This window comes from Myotis myotis, unplaced genomic scaffold (assembly GCF_014108235.1).
Source record: "Myotis myotis isolate mMyoMyo1 unplaced genomic scaffold, mMyoMyo1.p scaffold_m19_p_6, whole genome shotgun sequence".
In the NCBI taxonomy this organism is placed as follows: Eukaryota; Metazoa; Chordata; class Mammalia; order Chiroptera; family Vespertilionidae; genus Myotis; species Myotis myotis.
In genome coordinates this window covers 30,271,800-30,287,676 of record NW_023416368.1, presented here as the reverse complement: position 1 = coordinate 30,287,676, position 15,877 = coordinate 30,271,800, and the positions used below count along the sequence as shown (strand labels likewise).

The 15,877-nt window shown below is 46.5% G+C and overlaps 1 protein-coding gene across 2 annotated transcripts in view; it reads left to right on the top strand.

Moving 5' to 3' along the window:
* Nucleotides 1-7,202: 7,202 nt before the first annotated feature.
* Nucleotides 7,203-15,877, top strand: part of CTNNA1 (catenin alpha 1) — a 182,521-nt gene continuing 173,846 nt past the window's right edge. For both annotated transcript variants that reach the window (XM_036313850.1, XM_036313851.1), the window contains exon 1: nt 7,203-7,320. The gene's annotated coding sequence lies outside the window, so the exon portion shown is untranslated. The remainder of the gene's footprint in view (nt 7,321-15,877) is intronic.

The following is a 15,877-nucleotide window of genomic DNA, read 5'->3' as shown; positions in this document are numbered from 1 at the left end:
TCCTGGAGCTTAAGGTCTAATGTAGGAGACAGAAAGTAAACCAGTAGGCAAACAAGACGATTCTAAAAAGGGATGAATGCTATAAAGATTAGAAATGCAGTAATGTGGTGGAGAATTACTGGGATGTGGGGGAGTGTAGTCAGGGAAGGCCTCTCTGACCAGGTAGTATCAAAACTGGCCCTGAAGAATGAGAAATGGTGTGGAGTGACAAACAGGCAGACATAGAAGATTTTTAGGGCAGTGTTATTACACATTTGTTCCAACTGGTTGATGTACAAGAATGAACATAAACTATGGACTTTGGGCGATTATGATGTGTCAATAGGTTCATCAGTTTTAACAAATGTACCACTCTGGTGGGGGATGGTAACGGGGGAGGCCATGCATGTGTGGGGACATGGGTTATATGGGAGATCTCTGTATCTTCTCAATTTTGCTCTAAAATATTAAAATAAAATCTTTAAAATGGCTTATAGGTTGGGAAAAAAACCAATACAAATAGTCTTAAAAAATCCAATATGTAAGACGTTAAGTGAAATATTTAATTAAAAAAAAACAGAGTAAGAAGGAGGCAAGCTGAAGAGTTAGGGCAAAATGATTTTCAAATAGTAGGTACAGTAAATGCAAAGACCCTGACTGTGGGAAAGGATTTGGTGCATTTTAGGAAAGGAGATGAGGGATCTGGGTTGCAGAGGGGAATTCAGTCTCCTGTTCTGGCTCCTCTTCTTATTGGATGTTGGTCCTTGGCTCCACCTCTTCTTGCCGTATATTCCCCAGGTGCAGGTGACTCCCACAATTCTAGCTCCACTGAGGTCTTTCCTGAGATCAGATCTGGACATACCCCTGTCTACAGGCCATCTCCTCTTAGAGGTTTGGTAGGTACTAAAACTAAGCATGACCAAAAATAGCCCTCTGTCTACATTATTTTCCACCCTCCACCCCTATGCGCTTTACCTCCAGGGCTCTCCATCTGGGTAAATGGCACCACTATTTCCTCAGCTGTTCAAGTCTGAAACTTTTATATCCAATCCACTTGTAAGGCTGAGGATCCTCTGTCCTTTTGCATAGCTTCCAAATCTACCTGCTTTTTTCCCATCCCATAACACTTAATATATTATATACTATCCTATATACAGTAAACCTGAAAGTCCCTCTATCCCCTCCTGCATTTAACCACTGTCATACTTAGCTGAGTATCCTTACAGACATGTAACTATTCATTCAACTGAGAATCTGTTACCTGCCAGGCACAGTTCCAGGTGCTGGAATCACAACAGTGAACAGAAGAGAAAAATATCTGCTTTAATGATACTATATTCCATTGGGGAAAACAGCAATAAATACATAAATAAATAAATAAATAAATAAGCATATAATGTATTAGGTGATGACAAATGCTATGAAGTACAGTAGAGTAAAGAAACACAATGAGAAGGGAGGGAAGGGAAGTTGGTGCTAGTATTATTTTACAAAGGTGGTAAGGGAAAGCCTTTAGGACAAGGTGACATTTGAGCAGAAATCTGAAGGAAGCCATGGAGTGAGCTAAGGGGAAAAATGTACAAGAGGGAGAAGACCATTTCAAGCAGAGGGAACTGGAAATGTAAGGCTCTGAGGCAGGAAAGTGCTTGATGTGCCATGGGCATGTCTAGGACCCCAGTGTGGATTAGAGTGGAAAGATGGAGGGAAAAGCCAAAGATGGGTCTGAGTTGCTGGGAAAGATAATATAAATTTTATTCAGAGTGAGATGGGAAGAACTGGAAGGTTTTGAACAGATGATATGTTTTAAATGGCTCAGCTGCTATGAGAGAAAAGCATTAAAACAAATATGTATTCATTGTTTAAACATAAAAGGAATATTATGTGTATTGCTTTACAATCTGTTTTTCAAAGTGAATTAAAAAAAACAAAATATGGTCGTTATTTCTTTGTTTAAAATTCTTTGTGGTTTTCCCTCACAATGAAGTCTAAAACCTTATAAAACCCTGTCTAGTCTGGCCTCTGCCTACCTCACCAGCTCCTGAATTACAGAACTTCTTTTCCTGGAATGGGACTCAGGGCCTTCAAATGTGCTTGTTTAGAATAGAACCCTTTCCTTCCCTCCCTATCCACCTTGTCAATGGCTTTTCTAGATCCCATTTACTAATTTTTTCATTCATTTAACTAATATTGATTGAGAGACCTGCTAATGTGCCAGGCACTATTCTAGGCACCAGGGACATAACACTGAACAAAACAAGCTCTTATGGGGCTTAAATTCTAGTGGGACGAAGACAGAAGAACACAATAAATTAAAAATATGATATATACATATTTATATATATGATTATTTTATATAATAACCCTATATAATAAAAGCCTAATATACTAAGTGTCTGATCATCTGTTCAATCAAAGTGTAATATGCTAATGATATGCTAAGACCGCTCAACTGCTTGCTATGATGTATACTGACCACCAGGAGGCAGGCGCTCCAACTGGTAGGTTAGCTTGCTGCTGGGGTCTGGCTGATGGGTGGGGTCCCTTGGCCTGGCCTGCACCCTCTTGCAATCCAGGACCCCTTGGGGGATGTCGGAGAGCCAGTTTGGGCCCAATCCCGCAGGCCAGGCTGAGAGAGCCCTTTGGTGCATGAATTTGTACACCTGGCCTCTAGTAAATATACATAATGACTTTATATGTCAGGTGGTGATACACCCTAAGGAGCATATAAAGCAAGTAAGGAGGGATGGGATGTGGGGGGAATGGGTTACAATTCTAGATAAGGTGGCCAAGAGAAAGCCTCACCATGAGAAAGCAACAGCTGAGCAAAGACCTGGGGGAGGTGAGAGAGTGAGTCAGGCAGCTATTTGGAGGAGAGCATTCCAGGCAGAAAGTAAAGGCTCTAAGTAAGAGCCTGCCTGCTGTGTTCCAGGAATAGTAAAGAGGCCAGTGTGTCAGAGAAGTGTGTAGGGGGCAGGTGAGCTCTGGAGGCCCTTATAAGGACCTTGCCATTTACTAAGTGAGACAGGAGTCATTGGAGGGTTTTGGCAGAGTAGGAGTGACATGTTCTGATTTCCATTTTAATAGGATCTCCCCAGTCATTGAATTGAGATTAGACCGAGGGAAGCAAGGGCAGAAGTGGGGAGACCAGTTAGTAGGTTCCTGTGAAATTCAAGCTAAATGATGGATATTGGATTGATTCAGGATGGAAACTGCAGAGATGGTAAAAGGTTGGTGGATTCTGAATATATTTTGAAGGTAGAAGCACAGAATGTCCTGAGAAATCAGACATGAAATGTGTGAGAGAAAGAAAACTTTGGATAACTCAAAAGTTTTTGGCCTAAACAAGTAGAAAAACTGAGTTGCCATTTAATGAAATAAGGAAACTGTGGGATTAGCAAGTTTAAACAGAGATCAGGAAATCAGTTTTGGACATATAGACACACCAAGTGTGAGATGCCTAGATGCCTACTGGATATCCAAGTGGGAGGGACCAAGTCAGGAGCTGGATATGGGAGTTCAGAATTCAGGGGAAAGGTTCAGGTTGAGATACAAACATGAGATACAGACTGGATGAGATGGCAGACAGACATGGTTGCTGGCAGACAGAAAAAGAGGTCCAGGGATGGAGCGTGGGACACTCTAACAGCAGTTTTTAAACTTTTTGATCTCAAGATCCTTTAATACTCTTAAAAATTTTAGAGGATCTTAAAGAGCTTTTGTTAATGTGAGTTTATCAACGTTTATTGTATTATTACATGTTATCATACAACATTTTAAAAAGAAAAATAACCATGTTTTATAAAAGAAAAGAAAATTGAGGGATGTCATTGTTTTGCATTTTTGTGAATCTCTTTAATGTCTCATGTAATGAAAAGGTAGCTGGGTTCTTGTATTTGCTTCTGCATTTCATGAGATGCGGTATCATATATCATGTAGCTTGTGGAACACTCTAATGTGTACCATGAAAGACTGGGAGTGAAAAAGGCAACTGGTATTTTAGTATTTTTACAAAAATAGTTTTTACCTTACTACCCCCTGAAAAGATCTCAGGAGTCCTCAGATTGCACTTTGAGAACTGCTGCTCTACCATTTGCAGGTTGGGAGGATTAAGGAGACTAAGAAGTTGCAGTGAGGGAGGTTGGGGGGAAATCAGAATAGCCTGGTGCCTTGGAGGCCCAGTGAAGACAGCATTTCAAGGAGGAGAGTGATCAAATGAAGTCAAACATGGACAGAAGACTGACCACTAGATTTGGCATCATGGAGGTTATCAGGGATCTTGATAAAAGCAGTTTTGGTGGAGGAGATGAGTATTAACATCTAAATGGAGTGGGTCCGAGCATAAAAGTCACTTCCTTATGTCACTGAACCCTCGATTAGGTTAAGCTCCCCCCCTCAAATCTACTTGCATCTCTCCCCTATCTCCACTTTGACCTCCTTTTTTTTAAAAAAAATATATTTTATTGATTTTTTTACAGAGAGGAAGGGGGAGGAATAGAGAGCTAGAAACATTGATGAGAGAGAAACATTAATCAGCTGCCTCCTGCACACTCCCTACTAGGGATGTGCCCGCAACCAAGGTACATGCCCTTGATCGGAATTGAACCTGGGACCCTTGAGTCCGAAGGCTGATGCTCTATCCACTGAGCCAAACTGGTTAGGGCATTGACATTTTTTAGTTTATCAGGGATCAAGTCATTTTTATTCACTGCTGCTTCCCCAGCAGATCGCAAGTGCCTGGGATATATCAAGTCTTTCCCAGTAAGCTTTTCAAGTTTCTCAGAGGTAGGGAACTGACTCCCCTTAGCTGGGGTATACTGCACGTCTCTCATCATATTCTTTCTGCTACCTGACCCTTCTTTTCACCAAATAAACCTTGTACTTTCATATCTAGGGACTGTCTTAGTCCATTCGTGTTGCTATAACAAAAATACCACAGACTGGATAGTTTAAGAACAAAAACTTATTTTTTTAAAAAAATATATTTTATTGTTTTTTTTACAGAGAGGAAGAGAGAGCGACAGAGAGTCAGAAACACAGACGAGAGAAAAACATCAATCAGCGGCCTCCTGCACACCTCCTACTGGGGATGTGCCCGCAACCAAGGTACATGCCCCTGACTGGAATCGAACCTGGGACCTTTCAGTCCTCAGGCCAACGCTCTATCCACTGAGCCAAATCAGCCAGGGCCAGAAACTTATTGCTAACAATTCTGGAGGTTGGAAAGTCCAGCATGGTCATTTTTAAAAAATATATATTTTGATTGATTTCTGAGAGAAAGGGAGGAGAAACATCAGTGATAAGAGAGAGTAATTAATTGATCAGCTGCCTTCTGCATGCTCCATCCTGGGAATCCAGCCCACAACCTGGGCATATGCCCTAGTCAGGAATTGAACTGTGACCTCTTGGTTCATGGGTCGACACTCAACCAGCTGAGCCATGCCAGGCCGGCCAGCATGGTCATGTTTTGGTGAGAGCTTTCTTGCAGTGTCTTCACATGGCAGAAGGGGGAGGGGATCTATTTGGGGCCTTTTTTTTTTTTTAAATGTTAAATAAGGCACCAAGCCCTCATGACCTAATCACTCTGCAAAGGCTTATCGCCTAATACCGTCACCTTGGGCAATAGGTTTTCAACGTATGAATTTTGGGGGATACAAACATTAAACTTTTGTAGCAGGGCCCCCTGCTTAGAAAGACCTCATGCTTGGTTTAATACTCTGCTGTTGGTGTCTTGAAATTGTTAATTTTTGAACAAGGGGCCTCACAAATTAAGTAGCTAGTCCTAAGTGAAGTGATGGATATACAAAGTTATGGAGCATAATCCTTTAACTCTATCTTTTGTTAGTTCAATCAAATATTTGTTGATTGACTACTATATTTTTAGGTAGCCAAGTGTAGTGCTGGGGAAGCCATGCCCACTCCAGGCAGGAGCGACCAAAGGGGCAAATATTCTGAAGTTAGAAATAGAACAGAGTGTAATAGGATAAGAATAGCCTTGTTAAGGTTTTGGGCACATTCATCCACAGATGTTAACTGGGCCCAGAGGTTCTCAACCTGTGGGTCGCGACCCCTTTGGGGGCTGAAGGACCCTTTCACAGGGGTCGCCTAAGACCATCAGAAAACACATATATAATTACATACTGTTTTTGTGATTAATCACTCTGCTTTAATTATGTTCAATTTGTAACAATGAAATTGGGGGTCACCACAACATGAGGAACTGTATTAAAGGGTCGCGGCATTCGGAAGGTTGAGAACCACTGGCCTAGGGGCTGAGCATTGTGCTGAGTGCTATCGGGGATACAGCTCCTGTCTTCCAGGAGTTTGCATTTCCCAGGGGGAGGAGGAGGGAGGTGTGAGTAGTAAAGGGTGAACATGCTGAGGGCAGGTCTCCCTAGCACCCTGCTCAGTACTCAGTACTAAGTCAGGAGTGGCCATTGCCTTGCATTATTTTGGATTTATAGCCCAATACTGAAATCAACCTTGTTCATCACCCTACGGGGCTGACAGTGACTATGTAATATTGTTTTGTTTTCTTTGTAGTGTGTTTTGTTCTTTTGAGCGTTCACCAGGAAGGTACGGGAGATAGTGGGAATAAAATTCCCTAAATGGCGGGAGGGATAGGGATAGAAGCTAGGCCGTTTTGGTTTCCTCGTCTGTCAAGTGAGCGGATGATTTCCAGAAGGGCTTCCCTCTCGCATTCTGAGGTCCCTAGGGTCGGTTCTTGTGCCACTCCGCCTCGAGCTGCGAGGCCTCCGTTGCTCTTGTAAAACAGGGGGTGGGCTTAGGGCACCTTTCTGGGAGCCAGGGGCTCCTCAGAGGCCGGTGCCCAGGTCCTTGAAGCAGCAGCCAGGGACGGGGCCTGCGCAGGCCGCGCCCGGAGACTCACCTGTGTGCCGAGCGGTGACTCACCTGCCCTCCCGCCCACTCTCGCTGTTCCAGGAATCACCGCTCCTCCTTCCTCTGGGGTCACTCCCGGCCTGAGAAGCCGCTAGGGGTCTGGAATGAGGTAACTGTGGGGTGAAGGGCGGGGTTCAAGAGGTCCTTTTGGGGGTCCTGGCCCGGCGTCTCCAAGCTCTCTTGGTCGGGGGCTCGGTCCCCAAAGCGAGGGCCGGGAAAGCAGGGCAAAGGCGGGAGGCGACTGGAAGAGCGCGCCGGAGGGAGGTGCCGGGAAGGGCGGGCGGCGCCCGGGCCGCGGGGCGGGGGCCACGGGTGGGGGGCGGGCCGGGGGCGGGGGCGTCGGGCGGCCGACTTCCTCCTTGGAGCCGGACGGGAGGGAGACAAAGCGGCGTCCGTCAGTTTGGAGCCTCGGGAATTTTCCTGCGCTCGTCCCGTTCGCCGCAGGTAACTCTCGGCCGGGCTGGGAGCTCCCTAGCGGGGCCGAGGGGCCCTGCGGGCGGGGCGCCGTGTCCTCTGCGACGCCGCGGGGAATCGGGCTCCGGGCGGGCGCGGCCGGCCCGCTTCCCCGGCGGGGCCTCGGGCCTGGGCCCTGGCGGCCGGGCGGGGCCGGCCTGGGCCGGCGCTCGGGAAGTTGAGGGGCCACGGCGGCGGAGCCCAGCGAGCCTCAGCCCCGACCGCACGGCCGCCGCGCTTCCTCTCGGGAAACTTTCTCCCGGTTCCCAAACTTTGTTCAAGTGGCCTCGGGGCGCGCGCCCGGCCCGCGCTGGCCCCCTGGGCTGCCTTTCGGGGAGGAATCTGCGCGTAGGTCCCGGCACGGGAAGGTTCTGGAACGGAGTTTTCCGGGGAAGTGATTGTGGTTTGTGGTTTCCGTGGCCGCCGCCCCCCCGCCCCCGAACTTGCCCGGTCAGCTGGCCGGGACGTCGCCGGGTCCGCACGCCGCCTCCCCCGCGCGAGCGAGCGCGAAAGTTCGTGCGCTTGCTTTCCCCGACCGTCGGCGGCGGACGGCGCGCCACACCCGCGCGGACCGGGCGGGGACCGAGTTAGCCCTCGGAGGCGACTTCTCAGGCTCAGGAAACTCTCAGCTCGGGTTCGTTCTAGCTCTCCCGGTGGGCGTTAGAGGCTTTTTGGTTGACTTTGAAAGGAAAATGTCGACTGAAGGCCTCACCTTGGCCTGGCAGGAATGGCTTCCCAGTAATGCAGGCGGCGGTTGGCTCAAGTCCAGAACTGACACCCTCTTCTTGTCCTCCGGCGTCTTTTTAACATTTTTGTTTGGTTTGTACCGAAGTTAACACTAAGTTAGAAGAGAATATGTTAAGTCTCCGACAAAACTAAGGGTATTTCATATTTATGTTGAAGGGAATGATGTTTTATTTTGTTTTATAAGAGAGGAGAAGTTATCCACGATCTCTGCCCACTTATTTACCCTCCTTGACTTTTATTAAGTTAAACAGTAATTTCCCCCCCACTTTCTTAAGGGCCCACAGACGATTAAGGTACGGTCTCTACCCCAAGAGCTGTCAGTGTGATCAGGACGGCACACACCCAGGTGTAGAGCAAGGCAGGCAGATCGCATTAAGCGCCATAACAGTACTGATGAGAAACCTGTGTGTGGGTCAAATCTTACATAATAAGAGAAACTTGTAGAGGTATGAAGACGGGGGCTAGTTTTCTTTGGATTAGGCCAGAAAAGCTTCTAGGAGGGGGTGGCATTTGAACTGGATGAAAACGAGTAGAGTTAGGCCGAGGGAGGAAGTATGAAAGTGTATGGGAGTCTGTGGAATTGTGATATGACTGTCTTCTGGGTTGCCTTCTCTTGGCTCTCTCCCCCGTCCCTCCCCCCAGTCCACTCACAGCTAGGATTCTATCCTGTATATCTCAGCCCTTCACACCATTGATGTGGCATTGCCCTCACTCCCATAAGGAATATCTCAATCTCATGCCATACAGTGACTTTGGAGATCAGGGGTGCCTTCTTCATCCAAGTTGAGAATCACTTCTCTGCACAGTCTTCCTGTCATCAAACTGACATGTTAAAGTCCAAGGTTCTACTTTTTTATTTAAAAAATATTTTTATTGATTTTAGAGAGGGAGAGAGAAAAAGAAACATCAATAATGAGAGAGAATCATTGATCGGCTGCCTCTTGGACACAACCTACTGGGGATCGAGCCCACAACCAGGGCATGTACCTTGACCTTCTGGTTCATAAGGCTGCCACTCAACCACTGAGCCACACCAGCCAGGCCCAAAGTTTCTTTTTTATTTTTTTAAATAAAGTAACACATTTTTAAAAAAGTGAAAAATAATATATTTATTGATTTCAGATATGAAGGGAGAGAGAGAGAAACATGAATTATGAGAATCATTGATCGGCTGCTCCTGCACACCCCCTACTGGGGATCGATCCCACCACCTAGGCATGTGTCCTTGACCAGGAATTAAACCTGGGACCCTTCACTCCGGCAGGCCGACTCTCTGTCCACTGAGTCAAACTGGCTAGGGCCCAAGTTTCTATTTTGAGTAAAGATCTTACCTGACCCCATGGTCAACTGTGCACAAGAGAACTACATGTTGTTCCAGGGGCTTCTCAAACTCAGCATGCTCAAAATGAGACAACTTTTTTTTCTGGAGACCTAAACCAGAGGTGGAGATCAGTAATTGGCAGGGCACTGGAATTTCTTTGAGAACAGAACAATAGTGTGACATACCTGGTTGTTGGGGGTGGTGGTATGTATGCTATTGAAGATCTGAACAGAGGGAACAGGGTCCTCTGGTCCTGTGCTGTGTAGAAGTCCTGAGACAGGAAAGAGCTCCGTGTGTTTAGAGACCTAAGAGAAGACCCGTGTAGCTTGAATACTTTTGGGGTGAGGAGAGGCCTGCATGAGATTGCCAGGAAATGCCAGGTCACATGTTTGGATTTTACTCTAAGGAGTCATTGTAGAGCGTTTTCATGCTCTGATTTTCTTTTTAAGATCACTAGCACTAGTGCTTGCAGGGCTTGTATTTGTATACAAGTGGAAGTAGGGAGTTAAGCTAGGATGATGTAGTGAAGGTGTTAGAGATGAAGGAGCTGTATTTTCGAGCAATGAGATAGGGCTTAAATATGGATTGGATGTAGGTGGTCTAGGCTCATCTGTAACGTGTTTCCTCAGTGATGCACCCTGCAAGAATACCACTCCTTCCCCATTTATATTCCATCATTTTCATGATGAACTCTTAATAATATCTCTGGACTCAAATCAGCACTTTACTTTCTGGTAGCAAACCTCTTCTCACCGGATGGTGTACTCCATTGTACTATACTATTTATTGATGTCTGTCTTTGCCTTTCCTGCTATTAAGTGAACCTGTGAGCATCTTGAAGAGAGGGATGGATAGCCTTTAGTCTTTGGCATAGTAGGAGTTGTGGAGTGCAAATTAGGTACTTTGTTGAGTGAAGGAGGAGAGAGTCTTTTCTGTCTGGAGTATAGCTTGTGGGTGGGACTATGGTAGATGAGGAAACAATCGGATTATGGAGGACCTTAAATACCATATTGCTGTTTTGGGCAAATTGAGAACCATGTCCATTTCACTCTTCCTTTTTATCCAGATCTAATCAAAGATGACTTCTTCTCCATCTTATATAAATACTTTTTTTCCAGTCTCTATATTTTTACTCTAGTTTAGGTTATCCTTTTATCTTAGAACTTTTATTCTTTTATATATGAAACTACTTGTTTTCTGGATAAATTGTTCTGTTTGTTGCCTTTTATATATATTTTTCTGCACCCCTCTTTTCCCCCTCATCCATCTGACAAACTCATTTATTCTTTAAAACCCACCTTAGACTTGGCTGCCTCTGGGTTTTTTCTTGGATCTCAGTGCTTCTTAGGTACCTTGTACAAATTCTGTGGTTGCATCTTTTATACTGTTTGGTAAATATTTTTAAGGTATGACTTCCAGCTGGGGTTTTTTTAGAAGGGGGGTCTAGGCCTTTATTTTTTTTTTAACCCTCACCAGAGGATTTGTTTTTATTGATTTCATTAAGAAGAAAGGGAGGGAGGATGGGAGAGAGAGGGGAGAGAGGAGGAGAGAGAGGAGAGAGGGGGCGGGGGAGGAGAGAGAGAAAAAGAGAAAGAGAAAGAATAATGTGAGAGAGAAACGTCGATTAAACTGCAACCTAGGTATGTGCCCCGACCAGGAGTCAAACCTGCAACCTTTGGGTGCACGGGATGTCGCTCCAATCAGTTGAATCACTGGCCAGAGCTAGGCCTTTAATTTTGATACAATTTTTAAGACATTAAAGTATAACATAAATAAAAGTATAATATACATATAGAAAGTATTCAAATCATGAGTGCCTGCTTAAGGAATTATTTGAGTGAATACCACCCATATCCACCGTCCAGATCAAGAAACAGAAAATTACCAGTACTCCTTTTTGTTCCATTGCAGTCACTACCAACCCTTCCTCGCCCTTCACTTTTTATTTTTTTCTATGCCTGGAGCACCCCTCTTTTTCCCCTAGTGAAGGTGGTGGTATGTATGCTATTGTAGGTTGCAAATACTTAAGCTGAGACATTAAGGTTGCTCTGTAAGTAATTGCCGAAGTTAGTTGAATTTCTTCCTGTCTTCCCCTTCAATCATTTTGTCTTTTCCATACAAGCAATACTCTCATTTGAGAAACTTACTGCTATCTTGTTGTTGCACTGGTTAGGCTCTTAGACTGGCATTGGCACTCAAGGTCTTCTAAATTCTGACCCTAACTTACTTTTTTAGGCTATTTTCTACTATAAATTGTTGCTACATGTCCTTTGCTGGGCAATTTGTACTGGATATTCCATTCTTCTTCTTCTTCTTTTTTTAAAAATATATATTTTATTGATTTTTTACAGAGAGGAAGGGAGAGGGAATAGAGAGTTAGAAACATCGATGAGAGAGAAACATCGATCAGCTGCCTCCTGCACACACCCCACCAGGAATGTGCCCGCAACCAAGCTACATGCCCTTGACTGGAATCGAACCCGGGACTCCTCAGTCCACAGGCCGACGCTCTATTCACTGAGCCAAACCTGTCAGGGCCTCCATTCTTCTTTGACACAAATGCTGCCCATCTCTCAAGGCTGATTAACATGTTTGTTTTCATTGAGACATTGGTTATCATTGCTGAAAGTGATCTTTAATTTATCTGAAATTCTAAAATTTGCACCTGATTATGATATTCTCACTCATATATCCTGTTTTTGGATGTGCTGAAATACACATTCATTAAATAATAATTTCCTTTTCCTGTCCCCCAACCCCTGGCAACCACGATTGTACTTTTTGCCTACTTGAATTTGACTACTGTAGGTGCCTCATATAAGTGCATTATACAGTATTTGTACTTTTGCGCCTGGCTTATTTTACTTAGCAGGATACCTTTAAGGGTCACCTGTGTTGTAGCATGTGTCAGAATTTCTTTTTAAGGCTGAATAATATTCCATTATTTATTTATCTATTGATGGACACTTGGGTTGCTTCCACTTTTTGGCACTTACGAATGTTGCTCTGAACATGTTTGTACAAATAAGTATTTGCCTTCCTGCTTTTAAGTCTTTTGTATATATTACCAGAAGTGGAATTTCTGGGTCATATCATAATTTTGTGCTTATATTTTTGAGGAACTGCCATACTGTTTTCACAGTAGCTGTTCCAGTTTACATTTTTACCAGATTTATATTAGGGTTCCAATTTCTCCACATACTCACCAACACTTGTTTTATTTATTTATTTAATAAAATAGCCATCTAATGGATGTGAGGTGATAGCTCATTGTGGGTTTGATTTGCCTTTCTCTAATGATTAGTGATGTTGAGCATTTTTTTAATTTGTTTATTGTCCATTTGTATATTTTCTTTGAAGAAATCTCCATTCAACTCCTTTGCCTAATTTAATCAGGTTGTTTTTGTTGTTGAGTTGTAGGAGTTCTTTCAATTGGATATTAGTTTCTTATTAGATATATGACTTACAAATATTTTCTCCCATTTTATAGGTTGTCTTTTTACCCTGTTGATAATGTCCTTTGATAATGGACACTAAACAGTTCTGAGGCCGCCTGCCACTACTTGAGCCAAATTAAGCAGAGACAGGGTTGAATCATATGTGAGTGTTTATTCCAATAATGCTGGTATTTTGGAGAGAGCATGTCATCCTAAAAATTCTGCTCTCCCATACCCCATTAGCTGGCTGATTATATAGGGACTAGAGGCCAGGTGCACAATTTGTGCACAGGTGGGGTCGGGCTGGCCAGCCCTGATGGGGGCCTGGCGAGGGGCAGGGGCTGCAGGTCGTTGGCCGGCTGGCCCAGCCACCGATTGAGGGGAGGAGGGTCAACTGGGGCCTGGATCAGGCTGATTGGCTGCCACAGTGTGCGTCATAGCCACTGGTCGTTCCAGTCGTTCTGGTCATTCTGCCATCCGGTTGCTGGGGATACACACACACACACACACACACACATAGACAGACAGACTAGAGGCTTGGCGCACGAAATTCGTGTGTGGGTACAGTCCCTAGGCCTGGCCTGCGATCAGGGCCATCTTCCCCAGATACCCACAGCCAGCCCTGCCCCCTGCTGCCACCCATCCCCGGTTCCCCGTTGGCCATCGGGTGATCGGTGCCTGATGGCTAGGGGAAGGGACCGAGAGGTCAGCTGTTCCTGCCCACTCACCAGTCCCGCCCCTGCCACGGGTAGCCATCAGGCGATCGGAGCCTGCTGGCCAGGGAAGGGGACCAAGAGGTGGTCAGTGTGCCTCGTAGTGACTGGTCCAGTGATCGTTCTGCTCTTAGGGTCAATTTGCATATTACCCTTTTATTATATAGGATAGAAGCCTGGTGCACAAGTGGGAGTTGGCTGGCCTGCCCTGAAGGCAGCCCCAGATTGGAGTCGGGGGGTCCCTGCTGGGGGAGGGGCTGGCCTGGGTGAAGGGCTGCTGGGGGTTTGCAGGCCGGCCACACCCCCAATTGGAGTGGGGGTTCCTGCTGGGGGAGGGGCTGGCCTGGGCGAGGGGTCGTGGGCGGTTTGCAGGCCGGCCATGCCCCTGACTTTGTCAGGAAGGATGTCGGGAAGATATCTGGTCTATCCTGTCTGATTAGCATTTATCCCTTTATTATTATAGACTAGTAGCCTGGTGCACGAAATTCGTGCACGGCGGAGGGGGGTGTTCCTCAGCCTGGCCTGCACCCTCTCCAATCTGGGACCCCTCGAAGGATGCACTGCTGCTGGTTTACAGGGATCGGGCCTAAACCGGCAGTCGGACATCCCTCTTACAATCCGAGACTGCTGCCTCCTAACCACTCACCTGCCTGCCTGATTGCCCCTAACCACTCTGCCTGCCGGCCTGCTCACCCCCAACTGTCCCCCCGTTAGCCTGCTCGCCCCCAACTGCCTCCCTGCTGGCCTTCTCACTCCAAACTGCCCCCCCCCCACTGTCCTGATCACCTCCAACTGACCCCCACTGGTGGCCTGCTTGCCCCCAACTGGCCCCTCTGCTGGTCTGCTTACCCCAATGGCCCCGCCCCCCACCAGCCTGATCACCCACAACTGCCCTCCCCTCTTGGCCTCTAACTACCTCTACCTTGGCCCTGCCACCATGGCTTTGTCCAGAAGAACGTCTGGAAGGTCTCCTGGAAGGTCTCCCAGTCTAATTAGCATATTACCCTTTTATTAGTATAGACAGAGGCCTGGTGCATGGGTGGGGGCCGGCTGGTTTGCCCTGAAGGCTGTCCTGGATCATGGTGGGGGTTCCCTTGGGGCATGGGGTAGCCTGGGCGAGGGGCCTGTGGTGGTTTGCAGGCCGGCCACACCCCTATGGAGTGAGGGTCCCCACTGGGGGTGTGTGGCCAGCCTGGGTAAGGGGTTGAGGGCTGTTTTCAAGCTGGCCACACCCCTTCAGGGTGGGGGTCCCCGCTGGGGTGCCTGGCCAACCTGGGTGAAGGGCTGAGGGCTGTTTGCAGGCTGGTCACACCCCCTTCAGGGTGGGGGTCCCCGCTGGGGTGTCTGGCCAGCCTGGGTGAGGGGCTGAGGGCTGTTTGCAGTCTGGCCATGGCCCCGGGCAACCCAGGCTCCCAGACCCTCCTTGAGCGGAGGTTACAGTGGCTGGAAGTAGGTATCTGGGATTTATTTATCTTCTATAATTGAAACTTTGTAGCCTTGAGCAGAGCCCACAGCCTGCCAGGGCAGGCAGGAAGCTTGGCTTCCTCCATCGCCAGGGGCAACCCAAGCCTCCTGTTCGCTCCAGCTCCGTGGCCGCCACTGTCTTGGTTGGGTTTATTTGCATAGTCGCTCCTGATTGGCTGGTAGGTTTGGCTTGTGGGTGTAGCAGAGGTACGGTCAATTTGCATGTTTCTCTTTTATTAGTTAAGGAATAGCGATAAGGAAGAAGGGCTATGTACAAGGGGAAGAGGGGCAGTATAAAGGCTGCAGGGTCCATGGTCTGTGCATCTCTTTCCAGTATCTTGAAATCCGATAATAAGGTAGTTAATCTTCTATGATGTTAAACATAGCTCAGCATGTTCCTGGGTCCCGAGAATGGTCAGCATTCCTGAGGCAAACTCCCAGAGAGGATCTGAGTCCAGCAGTCAAGTCAAAGTGTGTCCTGTCCTTGGTCTGCTCTCAAAATGTATTTTCTTTTCTGAGAAATGGACCCATCTGGACTCCAAGGTGTCTTTTTATAGCCCTGTTTTTCTTCTTGCAACACATCCTCCAGTTTTCCAGGGTCTGTAAGATTAATAATCATTAAACAACTGTGGTTCTATTACTATTATGTGCCCCTTTCCCTATCACTTTGACTCAAAAAAGTTTATTTTTTAGTTGTTGTGTTGTAAGAGTTTTAAAAATAATCTGAATATTTAAAACAATGTTTTCATTGATTTCAGAAAGGAAGGGAGAAGGAGAGGGAGAGAGAGATAGACACATCAATGATGAGAGAGAATCAACACATCAATGATGAGAGAGAATCATTGATTGGCTGCCTCCTGCACGCC